A 19,464-nucleotide genomic window follows, 5' to 3' on the forward strand; every position below is an offset into this window, starting at 1 on the left:
GGCTCATGCGCATTTTTTTTAAATCGGTAAAAAGATCGGCCGATTTGCCCATCATCGCCGTGAAAATCAACCGATCGACAAAATCGGCCGTTTTTTTTCCAACATGACCGATTAAAAAAAAAGTGTCAAAATCACAAAAAACGGCCGACAAATTCACCCACTAACGATCCGAATATCGTCCGATTATTCTTTTGGACCCATCTATGGCCTGCCTTACTTTCTACTAAGCCCAGGTTCACACCAATGCGGTACAGGAAACGCTGCGAATCCTGTGCGTTTCCCACATCGCATTGCAATTGCATCACATTTATGTGAACTGTTGCGGGTGTCAATGATAAAATGAATGACACCCCAAAACAGATTGCAAAAACGTGATTGCAAGAAATCGCACTGCATGGATGAGAACACATAGCAAGGAGAGCATTCATCAGAGAAGCAGCCAAGAGGCCCATGGTAACTCTGGAGGAGCTGCAGAGATCCACAGCTCAGGGGGGAGAATCTGTTCACAGGACAACTATTAGTCATGCACTCCACAAATCTGGCCTTTGTGGAAGAGTGACAAGAAGAAAGCCATTGTTGAAAGAAAGCCATAAGAAGTCCTGTTTGCAGTTTGCGAGAAGCCTTGTGGGGGACACAGCAAACATGTGGAAGAAGGGGCTCTGGTCAGATGAGACCAAAATTCAACATTTTGGCCTAAAAGCAAAATGCTATGTATGGCGGAAAACTAACACTGCACATCACCCTGAACACACCATCCCCACCGTGAATCATGGTGGTGGCAGCATCATGCTGTGGGGAAGCTCTTCTTTAGCAGGGACAGGGAAGCTGGTCAGACTTGATGGGAAGATGGATGGAGCCAAATACAGGGCAATCTTAGAAGAAAACCTATTAGAGTCTGCAAAAGACTTGAGACCGGGGAGGAGATTCCCCTTCCAGCAGGACAACAACCCGAAACATCCAGCCAGAGCTACAATGGAATGGTTTAGATCAAAGCATATTCGTCCAGACCTAAATCCAATGGAGAATCTGTGGCAAGACTTGAAAATTGCTGTTCCCAGACGCTCTCCATCCAATCTGACAGAGCTTGAGCGATTCTGCAAAGAAGAATGGGCAGAAATGTCCCTCTCTAGATGTGAAAAGCTGGGAGAGACGTCCCCAAAAAGACTAGCAGCTGGAATTGCAGCGAAAGGGGAGCGAAAGTATTCACTCGGGGGGCTGAACACACATGCACACAACACTTTTCAGATTTATTTGCAAAAACTTTTGAAAAACATGTATCATTTTTCTTTCCACTTCACAATTATGTGCCACTTTGTGTTGGTCTATCACAGGGGTCTACAAACTTTCTAAACAAGGGGCCAGTTTACTTCAGGGGGGCCGGACTGTGGCCAGTGGCAGTAGAAAAAGTCCTAGTGTCAGTGGCAGTAAAAAATGCCCCATGACTGGTGGCAGGAATAGTGTCACACTCTTGGTATATCAGCGGAAGGAACAGTGCCCCATGATTGGCGGCAGTGGGAGGAACAGTGCCCCATGATTGGCGGCAGTGGGAGGAACAGTGCCCCATGATTGGCGGCAGTGGGAGGAACAGTGCCCCATGATTGGCGGCAGTGGGAGGAACAGTGTCACACTATTGGTATATCAGCAGTAGGAACAGTGCCCCATGATTGGCGGCAGTGGGAGGAACAGTGCCCCATGATTGGCGGCAGTGGGAGGAACAGTGCCCCATGATTGGCGGCAGTGGGAGGAACAGTGCCCCATGATTGGCGGCAGTGGGAGGAACAGTGTCACACTATTGGTATATCAGCAGTAGGAACAGTGCCCCATGATTGGCGGCAGTGGGAGGAACAGTGCCCCGCCGCTGGCGGCAGTGGGAGGAACAGTGCCCCGCCGCTGGCGGCAGTGGGAGGAACAGTGCCCCGCCGCTGGCGGCAGTGGGAGGAACAGTGCCCCGCCGCTGGCGGCAGTGGGAGGAACAGTGCCCCGCCGCTGGCGGCAGTGGGAGGAACAGTGCCCCGCCGCTGGCGGCAGTGGGAGGAACAGTGCCCTTGGGCCACAGTTTGGAGACCACTGGTCTATCACATAAAATCCCAATAAAATACATTGACGTTTTTGGTTGTAACATGACAAAATGTGGAAAATTTCAAGGGGTATTAATACTTTTTCAAGGCACTCTGAACTGCAGCAAGAGGGCCTGGATGAAAATGCCTTAAAGAAACATCTCAGTTGACCCTCTTATTACTGTAGATCTATAAAGAACAATACAGGGAATAATGCGCACCAATTGTTTTAAGTCTCTTGGGAAAAAAAAAACAGCCAGGTATCTAGCATTTTCATAAGGAGAGCTTGGCACACGTACCCTCAATACTGGTTTCCAACATTTTTGGTGTCCAAACTATTCCAGGTCTTCAGTCGTGATCAAATCTTTATACAACAGAGCTTCAGCATTTTCTGATCATGCCAATGTTTACCTGCCCCTTCCCACCGCCTGCACTTCCTATTGGCCAGTAAGGCTGCCAATACCAACATGAAAGGGGGCCTAACAGTGTCAGTGCTTGGCATGTAAGCAATTGGCACTCTCAGGCTACTACATTTGCTGAAAGGCTGGAAGAACATACGGTGCCTGGACACGTGTGTGGAAGTGCTTCCTCTAATCAGAAATCATACAGTAAATCCGACAATTCTTTAACCACTTCCTGACCAGGCCATTTTTTGCGCTGCGGCGCTGCGTTACTTTAACTGACAAATGAGCAGTCATGCAACGCTGCACCCAAGTGAAATTTAAGTCCTTTTTTTGCACAAATGGAGCTTTCTTTCGGTGGTAAAAATGTGCTTAAATGGGGGATATGATCTCCATGTATAATACATAAGGGGGGGATATGATCTCCATGTATAATACATAAGGGGGGGATATGATCTCCATGTAGAATACATAAGGGGGGATATGATCTCCATGTATAATACATAAGGGGGGATATGATCTCCATGTATAATACATAAGGGGGGATATGATCTCCATGTATAATACATAAGGGGGGATATGATCTCCATGTATAATACATAAGGGGGATATGATCTCCATGTATAATACATAAGGGGGGATATGATCACCATGTATAATACATAAGGGGGGGATATGATCTCCATGTATAATACATAAGGGGGGGGATATGATCTCCATGTATAATACATAAGGGGGGATATGATCACCATGTATAATACATAAGGGGGGATATGATCACCATGTATAATACATAAGGGGGGATATGATCTCCATGTAGAATACATAAGGGGGGATATGATCTCCATGTATAATACATAAGGGGGGATATGATCTCCATGTATAATACATAAGGGGGGATATGATCTCCATGTATAATACATAAGGGGGGGATATGATCTCCATGTATAATACATAAGGGGGATATGATCTGCATGTATAATACATAAGGGGGGATATGATCACCATGTATAATACATAAGGGGGGATATGATCACCATGTATAATACATAAGGGGGGATATGATCTGCATGTATAATACATAAGGGGGGATATGATCACCATGTATAATACATAAGGGGGGATGTGATCTCCATGTATAATACATAAGGGGGGATGTGATCTCCATGTATAATACATAAGGGGGGATATGATCTCCATGTGTAATACATAAGGGGGGATATGATCTCCATGTATAATACATAAGGGGGGATATGATCTCCATGTATAATACATAAGGGGGGATATGATCTCCATGTATAATACATAAGGGGGGATATGATCTCCATGTATAATACATAAGGGGGGATATGATCTCCATGTATAATACATAAGGGGGGATATGATCTCCATGTATAATACATAAGGGGGGATATGATCTCCATGTATAATACATAAGGGGGGATGTGATCTCCATGTATAATACATAAGGGGGGATATGATCTGCATGTATAATACATAAGGGGGATATGATCTGCATGTATAATACATAAGGGGGATATGATCTGCATGTATAATACATAAGGGGGATATGATCTGCATGTATAATACATAAGGGGGATATGATCACCATGTAGAATACATAAGGGGGGGGATATGATCTCCATGTATAATACATAAGGGGGGGATATGATCTCCATGTATAATACATAAGGGGGATATGATCTGCATGTATAATACATAAGGGGGATATGATCACCATGTAGAATACATAAGGGGGGGATATGATCTCCATGTATAATACATAAGGGGGGGATATGATCTCCATGTATAATACATAAGGGGGGAGATGATCAGCATGTATAATACATAAGGGGGGATATGATCTGCATGTATAATACATAAGGGGGATATGATCACCATGTAGAATACATAAGGGGGGATATGATCACCATGTATAATACATAAGGGGGGATATGATCTCCATGTATAATACATAAGGGGGCTATGATCTCCATGTATAATACATAAGGGGGGATATGATCAGCATGTATAATACATAAGGGGGGATATGATCAGCATGTATAATACATAAGGGGGGATGTGCTCTCCATGTATAATACATAAGGGGGGATATGATCAGCATGTATAATACATAAGGGGGGATGTGCTCTCCATGTATAATACATAAGGGGGGATATGATCTCCATGTATAATACATAAGGGGGATATGATCACCATGTATAATACATAAGGGGGGATATGATCAGCATGTATAATACATAAGGAGGGATATGATCTCCATGTATAATACATAAGGGGGATGTGATCTCCATGTATAATACATAAGGTGGATGTGATCTCCATGTATAATACATAAGGGGGATGTGATCTCCATGTATAATACATAAGGGGGATGTGATCTCCATGTATAATACATAAGGGGGATGTGATCACCATGTATAATACATAAGGGGGGATATGATCTCCATGTATAATACATAAGGGGGGATATGATCTCCATGTATAACACATAAGGGGGGATGTGATCACCATGTATAATACATAAGGGGGATGTGATCTCCATGTATAATACATAAGGGGGGATATAATCTCCATGTATAATACATAAGGGGGATGTGATCACCATGTATAATACATAAGGGGGGATATGATCCCCATGTATAATACATAAGGGTGGATATGATCTCCATGTATAATACATAAGGGGGGATATGATCCCCATGTATAATACATAAGGGGGGATATGATCTCCATGTATAATACATAAGGGGGGATATGATCTCCATGTATAATACATAAGGGGGGATATGATCTCCATGTATAATACATAAGGGGGGATATGATCTCCATGTATAATACATAAGGGGGATGTGATCTCCATGTATAATACATAAGGGGGGGATATGATCTCCATGTATAATACATAAGGGGGATGTGATCTCCATGTATAATACATAAGGGGGGGATATGATCTCCATGTATAATACATAAGGGGGGATATGATCACCATGTATAATACATAAGGAGGGATATGATCTCCATGTATAATACAAATGGCGGTATATATACTGGGATTTATTTTTTTTTTTAACTAGTAATGGTGGCAATCAGCGACTTATAGCAGGACTACAGCGGGCATTCTGACACTGGGGGGGAACGGACTTGGTGTCACTGACATCCCCAGTGACACCAAAGTAGTGATCATTGCACAAAAAAAAAAAAAAAGCACTGACTGTACTAATGGCACTGGGCAGGAGGTTGTTAACATGAAGGGCGATCAAAGGGTTAACTGTGTGCTAGGTGTGTTTTACTATGGGGCTGTGTGTTTGTGCTTCACTGTAATCACACTGCTTTGCATGGCTGAGCTGTGCACAGCCATCCAAAGCAGTGTGCAGGAGCTGAAAGGGAGGAGAACTGGCTTGTTTACAAACAGTTCTCCTCTCTGTCGGAGAGTAATCACCGGCCGGGACCCAGTGAGTGACAGCCGCGGCTGCCAATCACACCAATACAATGATCATTGCTAACAAAAAAAAAAAAAAAGCACTGACACTGTACTAATGGCACTGGGCAAGAAGGGGTTAGCATGAGGATCAAAGGGTTAACTGTGTGCTTTTTTACTGTGTGTGCTTCACTGTAAGAACACTGCTTTGCATGGCTGTGCTATGCAGAGCCATCCAAAGCAGTGTGCAGGAGCTGACAGGGTGGAGAACTGTTTTGTTTACAAACAGTTCTCCTCCCCATTGGAGATGCTCGGCAATCACTGGGTGCGGGCGAGTAATCACCAACCAGGACCCGGTGATTGACAGTTGCGGCGGCGAATGGCGGCGCGGGAAGGGCGTTTACGTGCCCTTTACCCGGAACTGCAAAATCACACACACATATATATATATATATATATATATACACATATACATACATACATACACACACACGTGATTTTCTGCACCTGTGCCGCCCTGTAGCAGCATTTCTACTATAGGGCGGTCAGGAAGCGGTTAACAAGCGCCGCACTGCAGTTGCAGCACACTGCTCATCTGTGTTAAATTACAAACGAAGCATCCAAAGGCTTTTTAATAGATTTATTACATTGCTTTCGTAAACAAATATTCACTATGGAAGTGCTCTACAAATGTCAATAAAAGCCTTTAAAAGCAAAGCGGCAGTATTGATGTAACAAGCGTTCAGATGTAGCAATGTCAAACAGGCCTGCTCTTCCAAACGCACAATAAAGGTGCTGGGTGGCTTTCTTGCAGTGAATGCGGAGGGGGGGGGGCTCTGCGTTTATTAGACAGACACAGTGTGGACAGGCAATTTCAAAAGTTATACAAAAAAAACAATAATTGTGGCGCCTTTTTAAATATACAATATATGTGATAAATCTGTAGTGAGTACATTTTTGACAGATCCTATTCCAACAAAAGTAATATCAATCAAGTAATAAAATGAGAAGCTGCCCCTAATGGGTGTATGGCAACAAGTCCACCAAATGTGGATGGTCCGGGTCCTTTTAAATCGCTAATGCCACTCCCAAAGTAAATAAGTAACTTTTTAAACTAAAAACAATAATGAATTAGGGCCGTGTACTTAAAACAATAAGAAACCAAATTTGTGTAAATTGACAAAGCAAATCCAACAAAACCACAACGAACCAAAAAATACTTGTTATAGTCCAAAAATGTGTATTCCCAACACCACAGGTTAAACTAAAAGTCCGTTGGGAGAAATCCAGTGAATGTCGAACTCCCGGGGATTCCTCTTCACCACTAGTGCTTTGATGTGAATTGCACACTCACCAGAAAATGTTGGCCCCCTGTTAAGGATGGTCAAACAGCGCTGAACCCCCCCCCCCAGACATAATAGTCTGCAGGCTTTCCTTCATTTCAGTATATACTTCAAATGAGGACATTTGAGAACCCCCCTGTGAAAGGTGGTCAAGCAGCACTGCTTTCCCCAGATATGGTGGTTCTCCAGAATCTCCTCCATTCCAATGAATTCCTCATATGAACTCAATAAACAGCAGAATTATTTTTTAAAAGGTGCATCTAAGTGCAACATTTTGTTAAAATCCAAGCCCGGGTTCACATACATGCGGTGCGGTATATCACATGTGATTCGCACAGGAACCGCACTGCATTCCCTGCACATCACATGCGATTTGTTTGCGGTGCGATCTGAGCCGTACATTTTGTATGTCTCGAATGGCACCGCGCCTGCACCAAAAACGTGCAGGACCCTTCTTTTGGTCCTCACTAGAATCGGATCGCACGGGTATTCACACCTATGCGATCCGATTCTGCACATTGCACTGTGTTTTGCAGACCGCTTTCGGGGTGTTGTTAACTTAACATACACATCCGCAGCGGTTCGCATGAACGGGGTGCGATTCTGAGGGTGCCCCGGGGCTGTCCACCTTTTTAAAGGGTGCCCCGGGGCTGTCCACCTTTTTAAAGGGTGCCCCGGGACGGTCCACATTTTTAAAGGGTGCCCCGGGACTGTCCACATTTTTAAAGGGTGCCCCGGGACTGTCCACATTTTTAAAGGGTGCCCCGGGACTGTCCACATTTTTAAAGGGTGCCCCGGGACTGTCCACATTTTTAAAGGGTGCCCCGGGACGGTCCACATTTTTAAAGGGTGCCCCGGGACGGTCCACATTTTTAAAGGGTGCCCCGGGACGGTCCACATTTTTAAAGGGTGCCCCGGGACGGTCCACATTTTTAAAGGGTGCCCCGGGACTGTCCACATTTTTAAAGGGTGCCCCGGGACTGTCCACATTTTTAAAGGGTGCCCCGGGACTGTCCACATTTTTAAAGGGTGCCCCGGGACTGTCCACATTTTTAAAGGGTGCCCCGGGACTGTCCACATTTTTAAAGGGTGCCCCGGGACTGTCCACATTTTTAAAGGGTGCCCCGGGACTGTCCACATTTTTAAAGGGTGCCCCGGGACTGTCCACATTTTTAAAGGGTGCCCCGGGACTGTCCACATTTTTAAAGGGTGCCTCGGGACTGTCCACATTTTTAAAGGGTGCCTCGGGACTGTCCACATTTTTAAAGGGTGCCTCGGGACTGTCCACATTTTTAAAGGGTGCCTCGGGACTGTCCACATTTTTAAAGGGTGCCTCGGGACTGTCCACATTTTTAAAGGGTGCCTCGGGACTGTCCACATTTTTAAAGGGTGCCTCGGGACTGTCCACATTTTTAAAGGGTGCCTCGGGACTGTCCACATTTTTAAAGGGTGCCTCGGGACTGTCCACATTTTTAAAGGGTGCCTCGGGACTGTCCACATTTTTAAAGGGTGCCTCGGGACTGTCCACATTTTTAAAGGGTGCCTCGGGACTGTCCACATTTTTAAAGGGTGCCTCGGGACTGTCCACATTTTTAAAGGGTGCCTCGGGACTGTCCACATTTTTAAAGGGTGCCTCGTGACTGTCCACATTTTTAAAGGGTGCCTCGGGACTGACCATATTTTTAAGGGGTGCCTCGGGACTGTCCATATTTTTAAAGGGTGCCTCGGGACTGTCCATATTTTTAAAAGGTGCCTTGACTGAAAAAAGGTTGAGAAACACTGCGCTAGACTACATCAACCATACAACTAAAGCAGAGATTCCCAAACCTGCACAGAGGCCTTTCCAACATTGGATGTTTTATGTATTCCTCCTTGGTATGAAGCACCTAGACTTCTCTGTACTCTTGCGGAGAGAATCACAAAAAATGTTCTGTAGTCCCGGCCTTGGGTTAAAGACCCCCAATACATTGCATCCCTCCTAGTCCCTGCAACGCATCCCAGCTACACACAGGCACATTGTTAATATAATACAGACCCGTTATTTGTCTGTACTTCACTACTCACCTTCTGGGGAACAGAAACCTTACTGCAGATTTGAATAAATGCATGACAGGTTTCCCATGCAAAGAACTCTTCCGGATCTACCTCTCAGAAGGGACCTTGTGTAAACCGACCTGTATTTCTGCAATGACAAGTCCTGTAAGCCCACAGTGAGGTGGTATAGAGGCTGCAATGGACGAACATTTGAATTCATTGGCTGTGTTGCTCAGCGAATGGCTTCAGCGCTTTAAAGGGCCCATTCTGATCTATACAGTCCATTGCTGTGCGTTAACGCTTTTTTGTTAATTAAAACTACTTGCCCACCGGGCACTTATACCCCTTCCAGCCCAGGCCAATTTTCAGCTTTCAGCGCTGTCGCACTTTGAATGACAATTGCACGGTCATGCAATATTGTACCCATCTGAAATTTTTATAATTTTTTTTCTCACAAATAGAGCTTTCTTTTGGTGGCATTTACCTGCAGCTGGGTGTTTTACTTTTTGCGCTATAAACAAAAAAATAGCAAAACATTTAAAAAAAAAAAAAAGTTTCTTTGTTTCTATTATAAAATTTTGCAAACAGGTAATTTTTCTCCTTCGCTGATGTGCGTTGATGAGGCTGCACTGATAGGCGCCACTGCTGGGCACTGACTGGTGGCACTGCTGGGCACAGGTGGGTGGAACTTGTGGGTGGCACTGCTGGGTACCGATCATCAGTGTCCTGATGATCGGTGCCGATCCCCGCTCTGACAACTGCCAGTTCTTGGCAGTACTTTCCTCACGCTCTGACAACATGAGGAAAGTGCAGCCGAGAACCGGCAATTGCATTTCCCGGTGATCAGCGTGTCATTGGACACCGCTGATCACGTGGTAAAAGGCCGCTGTGATTGGCCTTTTACCACATCACATGATCAGCTGCGTCCGTAGGAGCGATCACGGAGATCGCCGGGTGCACATCCCCAGGGGCACGCAGGAGAGCGCTTTCTGGGAGGATGTCATATGATGACCTCCCAGAACTGGCCGGCCGCAGTGCAGCCGTCATTTGGCTATCTGTGGTCGGCGACTAGTTAACAATGGTTGAAGGGCAGCAGATTTATTTGAATGAGCCGCCGAGGCACCAAAATCGCACATGCACAACTTTATTTATTTTTTAATGCAGTGCACCACACAGCATGTAGATAACACTACTACTATACCATGGGTTAGTACACTGCAACAAATGTAGGCTATGGCTTCCCCCCTTTCTCCTAAGCCAGGGGTGTCAAACTGGCGGCCCTCCAGCTGTTGTCAAACTACAAGTCCCATTATGCCCGTGCTTTTGGGAGTCATGCTTGTAACTGTCAATCTTGCAACGCCTCATGGGATTTGTACGTTGGCAACAGCTGGAAGGCCGCTAGTTTGACACCCGTGCTCTAACCCCCGGTTCACATCTATGTGGACGTGCGGGCCGAGTTTTGCATGGGCAGGAGAGCCCATTCATATGAATGGACTCCTGTGCCCCGTAGAGAAGAAGTCCCTGCTGTCTTTGGAAAAACACAGCCCACACGAGAACCTCGGTTCCCAGTACGGTTGCGTTTTCCAGTGCGGGTGGCGTGCCATTAGAACTAATGACACCCGTCCGCGGGTCTGCATTCCTCTATGCGGGTGGTGCGGCTTCACGGATTTTCGTGCAGATCCGCAGCGGCACCACCCGCACAGATGTGAACCTAGGGAAGCCAAATTCCATCGATTCCTGGTGTATGGAGGTGTGGATGGGGAGCACATTAATAGGAGACAACTATTTTCCTTTCTTACAACTGTGGCGAGTCAAATTATAAAAGAAAATTGGATGGTATGTAGAGTGGATATATTTTTCTGATTTTGCTGTTTCTAATGATGTTATTGTAAATTCTTATCCATTTCCACCATATGCTATTTATTTCAGGTACTTATATAGAGCCATCAGTTTACGCAGCACTTTACATATATATTGTACATTCACATCAGTCCCTAACCCTCAAGGGGCGTACAATCTAAGGTCCCTAACCCTCAAGGGGCGTACAATCTAAGGTCCCTAACCCTCAAGGGGCGTACAATCTAAGGTCCCTAACCCTCAAGGGGTGTACAATCTAAGGTCCCTAACCCTCAAGGGGTGTACAATCTAAGGTCCCTAACCCTCAAGGGGTGTACAATCTAAGGTCCCTAACTCACATTCATACATACACATACTAGGGACAATTTAGACAGGAGCCAATTAACCTACCAGCATGTCTTTGGAGTGTGGGAGGAAACCGGAGTACCCGGAGGAAACCCATGCAGGCACAGGGAGAACATACAAACTCTAGGCAGGTGGTGCCATGGTTGGGATTTGAACCAACGACCCGAGTACTGCCAGGTGGAAGTGCTAACCATTTAACCACTGTGCTGCCCACTATTCTATAGAATGTTTCTCTGGCATCCTTCTTCACCCTAGGTTCACATCTGTGCAGGTGGTGCGCTGCGGATCAGCACGAAAATCCGTGCAGCCGCACCACCTGCACAGAGAATTGCGGACCCGCGGGCGGGTGCCATTAGTGCTAATGGCAAACCACCCACACTGAAAAACGCAGCCGTACTGGGAACCTCAGCTGCGTTTTCAAAAGAAGTGCAGGGACTACTTCCCTGCGTGTCCTGGGACATGGGAGTCCATTCAAATGAATGGGCTCCCGTGCAAAACGTGGCCCGCACGGCCGCATAGATGTGAACCGGGGGTTAGCTTACCTCTGAAGAAAGACTTTGTTCTGAAACGCGTCGGCTTTTTCAGCTGAAGTTTATTCACAATACAGTCAGGCAAGTACCGTTCTCCTGGCAACCGCCAAACCCAGAAACGTCGGTCGGATTGCCAGACAGAGAAGCGTGATTGGTCACTCCAGAGAACATGTCTCCCCTGCTCTAGAGTCCAGTGACGGCGTGCTTTACACCACGGCATCCGACGCTTTGCATTGCACTTGGTGATGTAATGCTTGGATGCAGCTGCTCGGCCATGGAAACCCATTCCATGAAGCTCTCTACGCACTGTTGTTGGGCTAATCTGAAGGCCACACCAAGTTTGGAGGTCTTTAGCTATTGACTCTGCAGACAGTTGGTGACTTCTGCGCACTGTGCGCTTCAGCATGCGCTGACCCCGCTCTGTCATGTGACGTGGCCTACCACTTGGTGGCCGAGTTGCTGTTGTTCCCAGTTGCTTCCACTTTGTTATAATCCCACTAACAGTTGAGCGTGGAATATTTAGTAGCCAGGAAATGTCACGGATGGACTTATTGCCCAGGTGGCCACCTATCACGGGACCACGCTTGGAGTCACTGAGCTCCTGAGAGCGACCCATTCCTTCACAAATGTTTGTAGAAGCAGTCTGCATGCCTAGGGGCTTGATTGTATACACCTGTGTCCATGGAGGGGATTGGAACACCTGAATCACATGATTTGGAGGGCGGGGCCAATACTTTTGGCAATATAGTGTACATGTATTATGCAGTCAGGAAGAGGTTACAGCTGGTATCACAAGGCGCACGGACATACCTGTGATGGTCAGCACAGCTTCCCTTGTGTACCCCATCAGCCTCATAGCAGAGGCAATTTGTTCTTAGACAAGACCATAACTCTCCCAGGGGAGTACTGTTCTCACATTATATGATGACATGTTACCTTCAACTGTCAGAATTATTGCAATAAAGTTGTACAAAAACCTTCTCTTCATCAGCAACACATCTGGACAGGAACATTGCGTACAGAACTAAGAATGATTCTTTAAAAAATAAATAAATACGTTTACAAAACCACATTTTATTCATATTGTAGTCCCATCCTCCAGCTTCCTGATCACTGCACTTCTGGTTGCAGTGGACATACTTAAAATGCACATAAAAGTCATGTGATCACTGCGCTCAGGACTACATGTCCCTTCAGTCACACCCCCACTGCACATACAGTACGTTCCTCATTGGCCATTGTGAGGACGCTGCCTGTGCGGGCAAAACACACACACAAAAAAAAAAAATACAAAAAAGGTAGTATCAAAGTTTCAAGACTGGTTTTATAACACGCCAGATGGCAGCACAAGGCTGCATGCACAGTCACAGGGAGCACCGACTTTCATAAGTCAACGTGCCAAAAGACATCGTCCTGTGTACATCGGGAGCTGTGCAACTGGCGCTGTTCTGATCAAGTGTGTTACCACGTCTGCTATTTCATCATGGACAGCAAGTTGGAGCAAAGAGCAAAGGTGAAATTCTGTACTGGGGAGCTAAATTTAGACTCAGTGAGGAAAGCTAATTGGAGGGAAGGGACCCCCCACCCCCTTTCACACAGGAAGAGAGCCGAGGCTGTCAATCACAGGCTGTGTGCTGGAACTCAGTCCCATGTCACCTTTTTATCTCTTGGTGTCAGGAAAACTTGACAGAAGTGACAAATGCAGATAGCGGAGGAAGAGGGCAGGAGACAGAAATGACACATAGGGGTAGATTTACAAAAACTGGTGCACTGAGAATCTGACAGTTGTGCATGGTAGCCAATCAGCTCCTAACGATCTTGTTCCTTTGAGTTTTGGCAAAATAAACCTGGAAGCGGATTGGTTTCTTGGCAGAGTCGCATCAGATTCTGAACTGTACAGTTCTAGCAAATAACCTCCTGCTCTGGACTGAGACAAGTACACACTATAGAGGGACGCTGACAGCTCGAGAGGAGAGGAGAGCCAGTAATCGGCATCCCTCAGAGGGGACATGTACACTGATCATAAGGGCACTGATGATCTGTGTAGCCCCAGCAGTGCCACCTATCAGTGTCCATCAGTGCCAGCTGTCAGTGCTTATCCATACCACCTGCCAGTGCCACATCAATGCCACATTTCAGTGCCTACCAGTGCACATCAATGCCACATATCAGTGCCTACCAGTGCACATCAATGCCACATATCAGTGCCTACCAGTGCACATCAATGCCACATATCAGTGCCTACCAGTGCACATCAATGCCACATATCAGTGCCTACCAGTGCACATCAATGCCACATATCAGTGCCCATCTGAGCTGCCTTTCAGGGTCACCCATCAATGCCAGTCAGTGCCGCCTATCATTGCCAGTCAGTGCCGTCTATCAGTGTGCGACAGGGCCACCTAACCGTGCCAGTCAGGGCCACCTAACCGTGCCATATATGAGTGCTGCCTTTCAGTGCCCATCAGTGATGCCTGTCAATGCCCATCAGTGCCACCTATCAGTGCCCATCAGTGCCACCTATCAGTGCCCATCAGTGCAGCCTCATAAGCGCACATTAGTAAAGGAGAAAAATCACTTATTTACAAAATTTTATAACAAAAACTAAGAATTTTTTTTTCATTTTCAGTGGTTTTTGGTTTAAGAAAAAAAAAAAACCCAGAGGTGATTAAATACCACCAAAATAAAGCTCTGTCACAAAAAAATGATAAAAATTTCATATGGGTATAATGTTGCATGACCGCGCAATTGTCATTCAAAGTGTGACAGCGCTGAAAGCTGAAAATTGGCCTGGACAGGAAGGGGGTATAAGTGCCCTGTAGGTTAGTGGTTAACCAGCACTTATACCCCCTTCTTTACCAGGCCAATTTCCAGCTTTTAGCGCTGTCACACTTTGATTGACAATTGTGCGGTCATGCAACATTATACCCATATGAAATTTTTATCATTTTTTTTCTCACAAATAGAGATTTCTTTTGGTGATATTTAATCGCCGCTGGGCGCTTTACTTTTTGCGCTATAAACAAAAAAATTTGAAAAAAAACTTTGTTTCTATTATAAAATTTTTCAAACAGGTCATTTTTCTCCTTCACTGATGTGCGTTGATGAGGCAGCACTGAAGGGCACTGATAGGCAGCACTGAGGTGGCACGGATAGGCGACACTGATGATGGGTACTGATAGCACTGATAGGTGGCACTGACTGGTGGCACTGCTGGGCACTGACTGGCACAACCGCTGGGCACTGACTGGTGCCACTGACTGGCAGCACTGCTGAGCTGCAGTGGTGGGCACAGGTAGGTGGCACTTCTGGGCACACTTGTGTGACACTGCTGGGTGGCAAAGGTGGGTGCACTGCTGGGCACAAGTGGATGGAGCTAGTGGGCACACTGTTGGGCACAAGTGGGAGGAGTTAGTGGGCGCACTGCTGGACGGAACTTGCGGGTGGCACTGCTGGGCACCGATCATCAGTGCCCCGATGATCGGTGCCGATCCCCGCTCTAACAACTGCCGGTTCTCGGCAGTACTTTCCTCACGATCTGACAGCGTGAGGAAAGTGCAGCCGAGAACCGGCAATTGCATTTCCCGGTGATCAGCGTGTCATTGGACACGGCTGATCATGTGGTAAAAGGCCTTTGTGATTGGCCTTTTACCACATCATGTGATCAGCTGTGTCTGTAGGACACAGCGATCACGGAGATCGCCGGGTGAGCGCCCCCAGGGGTTGGGCAGGAGAGCGCGTTCTGGGAGGACGTCATATGACGCCCACGCAGAACTGGCCGGCCGCAGTGTAGCCGTCATTCGGCTATCTGCGGTCGGCAAATCGTTAAAGCAGGACTGAAATCCACAACAGTTACCTCAGCTTCAACAGTCCAACACTTACATGGTCCCTCGCCGGTGTCATCTTCCTGAAAATTGGCCTGGACAGGAAGGGGGTGAAAGTGTCTGGACTTGAAGTGATTAAAGAAGAACTCCGGGAAATTTTTTTTACTCCATGCAGAGGGGCTGTGCCCGCAACGCATGGGTTCACTGCTCGTGTTTGCCTAGAAGATTGCAGAGTGAAGATATACTTGCCTAATCCTCAGGGAAAAAAAACAGTCCCAGATGCTCCTGCCCACCCCCCTTCCCCCCCGACAGGCTAGCGGTGTTGGGAATGGACTGTTCCTGTTGTCACCACGCCCATAGAGCAGCTCTAGACATGAGGACAACAGGAACAGTCCACCGCTGGATATGCGGGGGCGGTGTGCTGTATTCCATAGGACTGAAGGATCGGGTGAGTATAGCCTTTCTGTATGACCCCGGACAAAGAAGCACTTACCCCTTACAGTGCAAGCACAGCCGAAAAATTCATGGAGTTCTGCTTTAAAGTGATACTAAACCCCGGACCCCGCATTCACTATATCCACTCTCCCCGGACCCCGCATTCACTATATCCGCTCTCCCCGGACCCCGCATTCACTATATCCGCTCTCCCCGGACCCCGCATTCACTATATCCGGTCTCCCCGGACCCCGCATTCACTATATCCGCTCTCCCCGGACCCTGCATTCACTATATCCGCTCTCCCCGGACCCCGCATTCACTATATCCGCCCCCCCCCGGACCCTGCATTCACTATATCTGCTCTCCCCGGACCCTGCATTCACTATATCCGCTCTCCCCGGACCCCGCATTCACTATATCCGCCCCCCCCCCGGACCCTGCATTCACTATATCCGCTCTCCCCGGACCCCGCATTCACTATATCCGCTCTCCCCGGACCCCGCATTCACTATATCCGCTCTCCCCGGACCCCGCATTCACTATATCCGCTCTCCCCGGACCCCGCATTCACTATATCCGCTCTCCCCAGACCCCGCATTCACTATATCCACTCTCCCCGGACCCCGCATTCACTATATCCGCTCTCCCCGGACCCTGCATTCACTATATCCGCTCTCCCCGGACCCCGCATCCACTATATCCGGTCTCCTCGGACCCCCCATCCACTATATCCGGTCTCTCCAGACCCCGCATCCACTATATCCGGTCTCTCCAGACCCCGCATTCACTATATCCGGTCTCCCCGGACCCCGCATTCACTATATCCGCTCTCCTCGGACCCTGCATTCCCAATATCTGGTCTCCCCGGACCCCGCATTCACTATATCCGCTCTCCCCGGACCCCGCATTCACTATATCTGCTCTCCCCGGACCCTGCATTCACTATATCCGGTCTCCCTGGACCCTGCATTCACTATATCTGGTCTCCCCGGACCCTGCATTCACTATATCCGCTCTCCCCGGACCCTGCATTCACTATATCCGGTCTCCCCGGACCCTGCATTCACTATATCCGGTCTCCCCGGACCCTGCATTCACTATATCTGGTCTCCCACAATACACACAACATGGAAATGCAATTATTTTAGTAAATATAAACTACTAACTTTCTTTTCTCATCAGCAGCATATAACAGTCTTGTGAATTCTATCAGTGTCCAGCCCAGCACTGGTTAAAGCTTGTAGGAGGAGCTTTCATTCTCCTCTGACTGTCCTGAGGCTGCATAACCCCTGACCTCTGTCTGGACAGTGCTGATTGGCCCTGTGCAGATCACATGCACCCTCCCAAAGGAAAAAAAAAAAACTCTCTAGCAATACACACCTAACTGCGCATGTGCAGCTTGCCCCCAGACTCTGTTCTATCAGCAGATGGATTGGGGACAGTAGAAGGGGAGGATCAGAAAAGTCAGGATCAAACAGCCTTGCAGAGAATTAACCCCTTAGGTCCCACAGTGAGTATAACAAGCACGCTTTACTGCATCTACAGAATGATTGTACTGTTGAGGGTTCGCTAACACTAAGTCCTGTAAGTTGGGAGGTGAGGGCTCTGTGGACTGGACTTGTTTTTCCAGCACATCCCACAGATACTCCATTGATTTAAGATCTGAAGAATTTGGAGGCTAAGTCAACACCTCAAATGATTCTTGAACCATTTCTTGCAGTGTGGCAGGCTCAGTCTCCTGCTGAAAGAGGCCGCTGCCATCACGGAACACCGTTCCCATGAGGGGGTGTACAAGGTTTCGGTAGGCGGGCCGAGTTTTGCATCATCCATGTGAAGGGTGGAGCCAAGAAGATTGCCTAACGCATCATCCTGCATCCTGGTGCCACCTCTTCCCCGGGTAAGTGACGCGACGTGACGCAACGCGCACCCCCCCACCTGCCATCCACACGATGGAAAAGAAAATGTGATCCATCAGACCAGGTCACCCTCTTCCATTGCTCCGTGGTCCAGTTCTGATTGCCACGTCCCCATTGTAAACGCTTTTGTCTGTGGACACCGGTCAGCGTCGGCTCCCTGACCGCCCTGCGGCCGCACAGCAAACTGCGACGCCCATTCTTTCTGACATCAACTTCAGGGACAACATGTTCACTTCCTGCCTAATAAATCCCACCCACTTTCAGGTGCCATTGTAACCAGATGACCAATGATATCCACCTCACCTGTCAGAGGTCAGAATGTTGTGGCTGATCGGTGTATACAGGACACTGGAGGCCTAGAGCAGATCCCCCCTCCTCCAGTCAGCATTACCTCCCCCTCCCCCACCAATACCCCCCACATTCCTCCCACTGAGCACAACAGCCGCCCCCTCCCCTCCTGATGGGAAGATTTACCACAAACCTCCCCCATCCCCCACACACAACAAATGTCACCGAACCCTCACCTAGCAGGGACCCGTCCTCTCTCCGACACCCAGCTCAGCCGCCCGCAAAGTCCCCGGGAGAGGCGGCGCTAATCCCCTCAGCCGCTCCACCTCCGGCCAGCCTCCCTCTTTCCACCGAATGTCTACAACGGGAAGTGCTTCTCTCTCTGCCTGACGTCACTTCCGCCGATCCTGTGCGGAGGGGAGGAGAGGAAAGCTGTGACGACACGGGAGGGCGGGGAACCAAGAGCTGACAGCTCGGGCGGGGTGGGAGGAGAGGGGAGGAGGGCTCTGCGCGCTGACAGCTCGGAAGTGGGCGGGGCCAAGGAGGAGCTCTGTGCGGGGCTGGTTATGCGCTTTGTGTGCTGGGCTGGGAGGGGCGGGGTCAGGTTTGGATTTTTTTTGGAGCCAGTTTAGGCAACTTTGAAGATCTGCTGACATGAAGCTATATTGTAAAATGATTCACTCAGTTGTTTCTGTATACATTTTATTAAGACATTATTTATACATTATTATAAATTCGTGTATAAATGTTATTATAAAGTCATTTCTAAAATTTATTATAAATTTTATTATAAAGTCATTTATACATTTTATTATAAAATCATTTATAAAATTTATTTTAAGTTATTTATAAATTTTATTTTAAAGTCATTTATAAAGTTTATTAAAAATTCATTTATATATTCTACTATAAAGGTATTTATACATGTTATTATAAATTCATTTATAAAGTTTATTATAAAGTAATTTATTCATTTTATTATAAATTCA

The 19,464-nt window shown here is 47.3% G+C and overlaps 1 protein-coding gene across 1 annotated transcript in view; it reads right to left on the reverse strand.

Moving 5' to 3' along the window:
• The window catches only part of ARIH2 (ariadne RBR E3 ubiquitin protein ligase 2), an 87,043-nt gene extending 68,172 nt beyond the window's left edge, over positions 1-18,871 (reverse strand). Inside the window, exon 1 of the mRNA XM_089656617.1 lies at positions 18,712-18,871. The gene's annotated coding sequence lies outside the window, so the exon portion shown is untranslated. The remainder of the gene's footprint in view (positions 1-18,711) is intronic.
• Between the last annotated feature and the right edge of the window lie 593 nt (positions 18,872-19,464).

The sequence above is a fragment of the Staurois parvus genome, unplaced genomic scaffold (genome assembly GCF_062004578.1).
Source record: "Staurois parvus isolate SC_StPar_1 unplaced genomic scaffold, SC_StPar_1.0 ptg000920l, whole genome shotgun sequence".
Classification (NCBI taxonomy): domain Eukaryota; kingdom Metazoa; phylum Chordata; class Amphibia; order Anura; family Ranidae; genus Staurois; species Staurois parvus.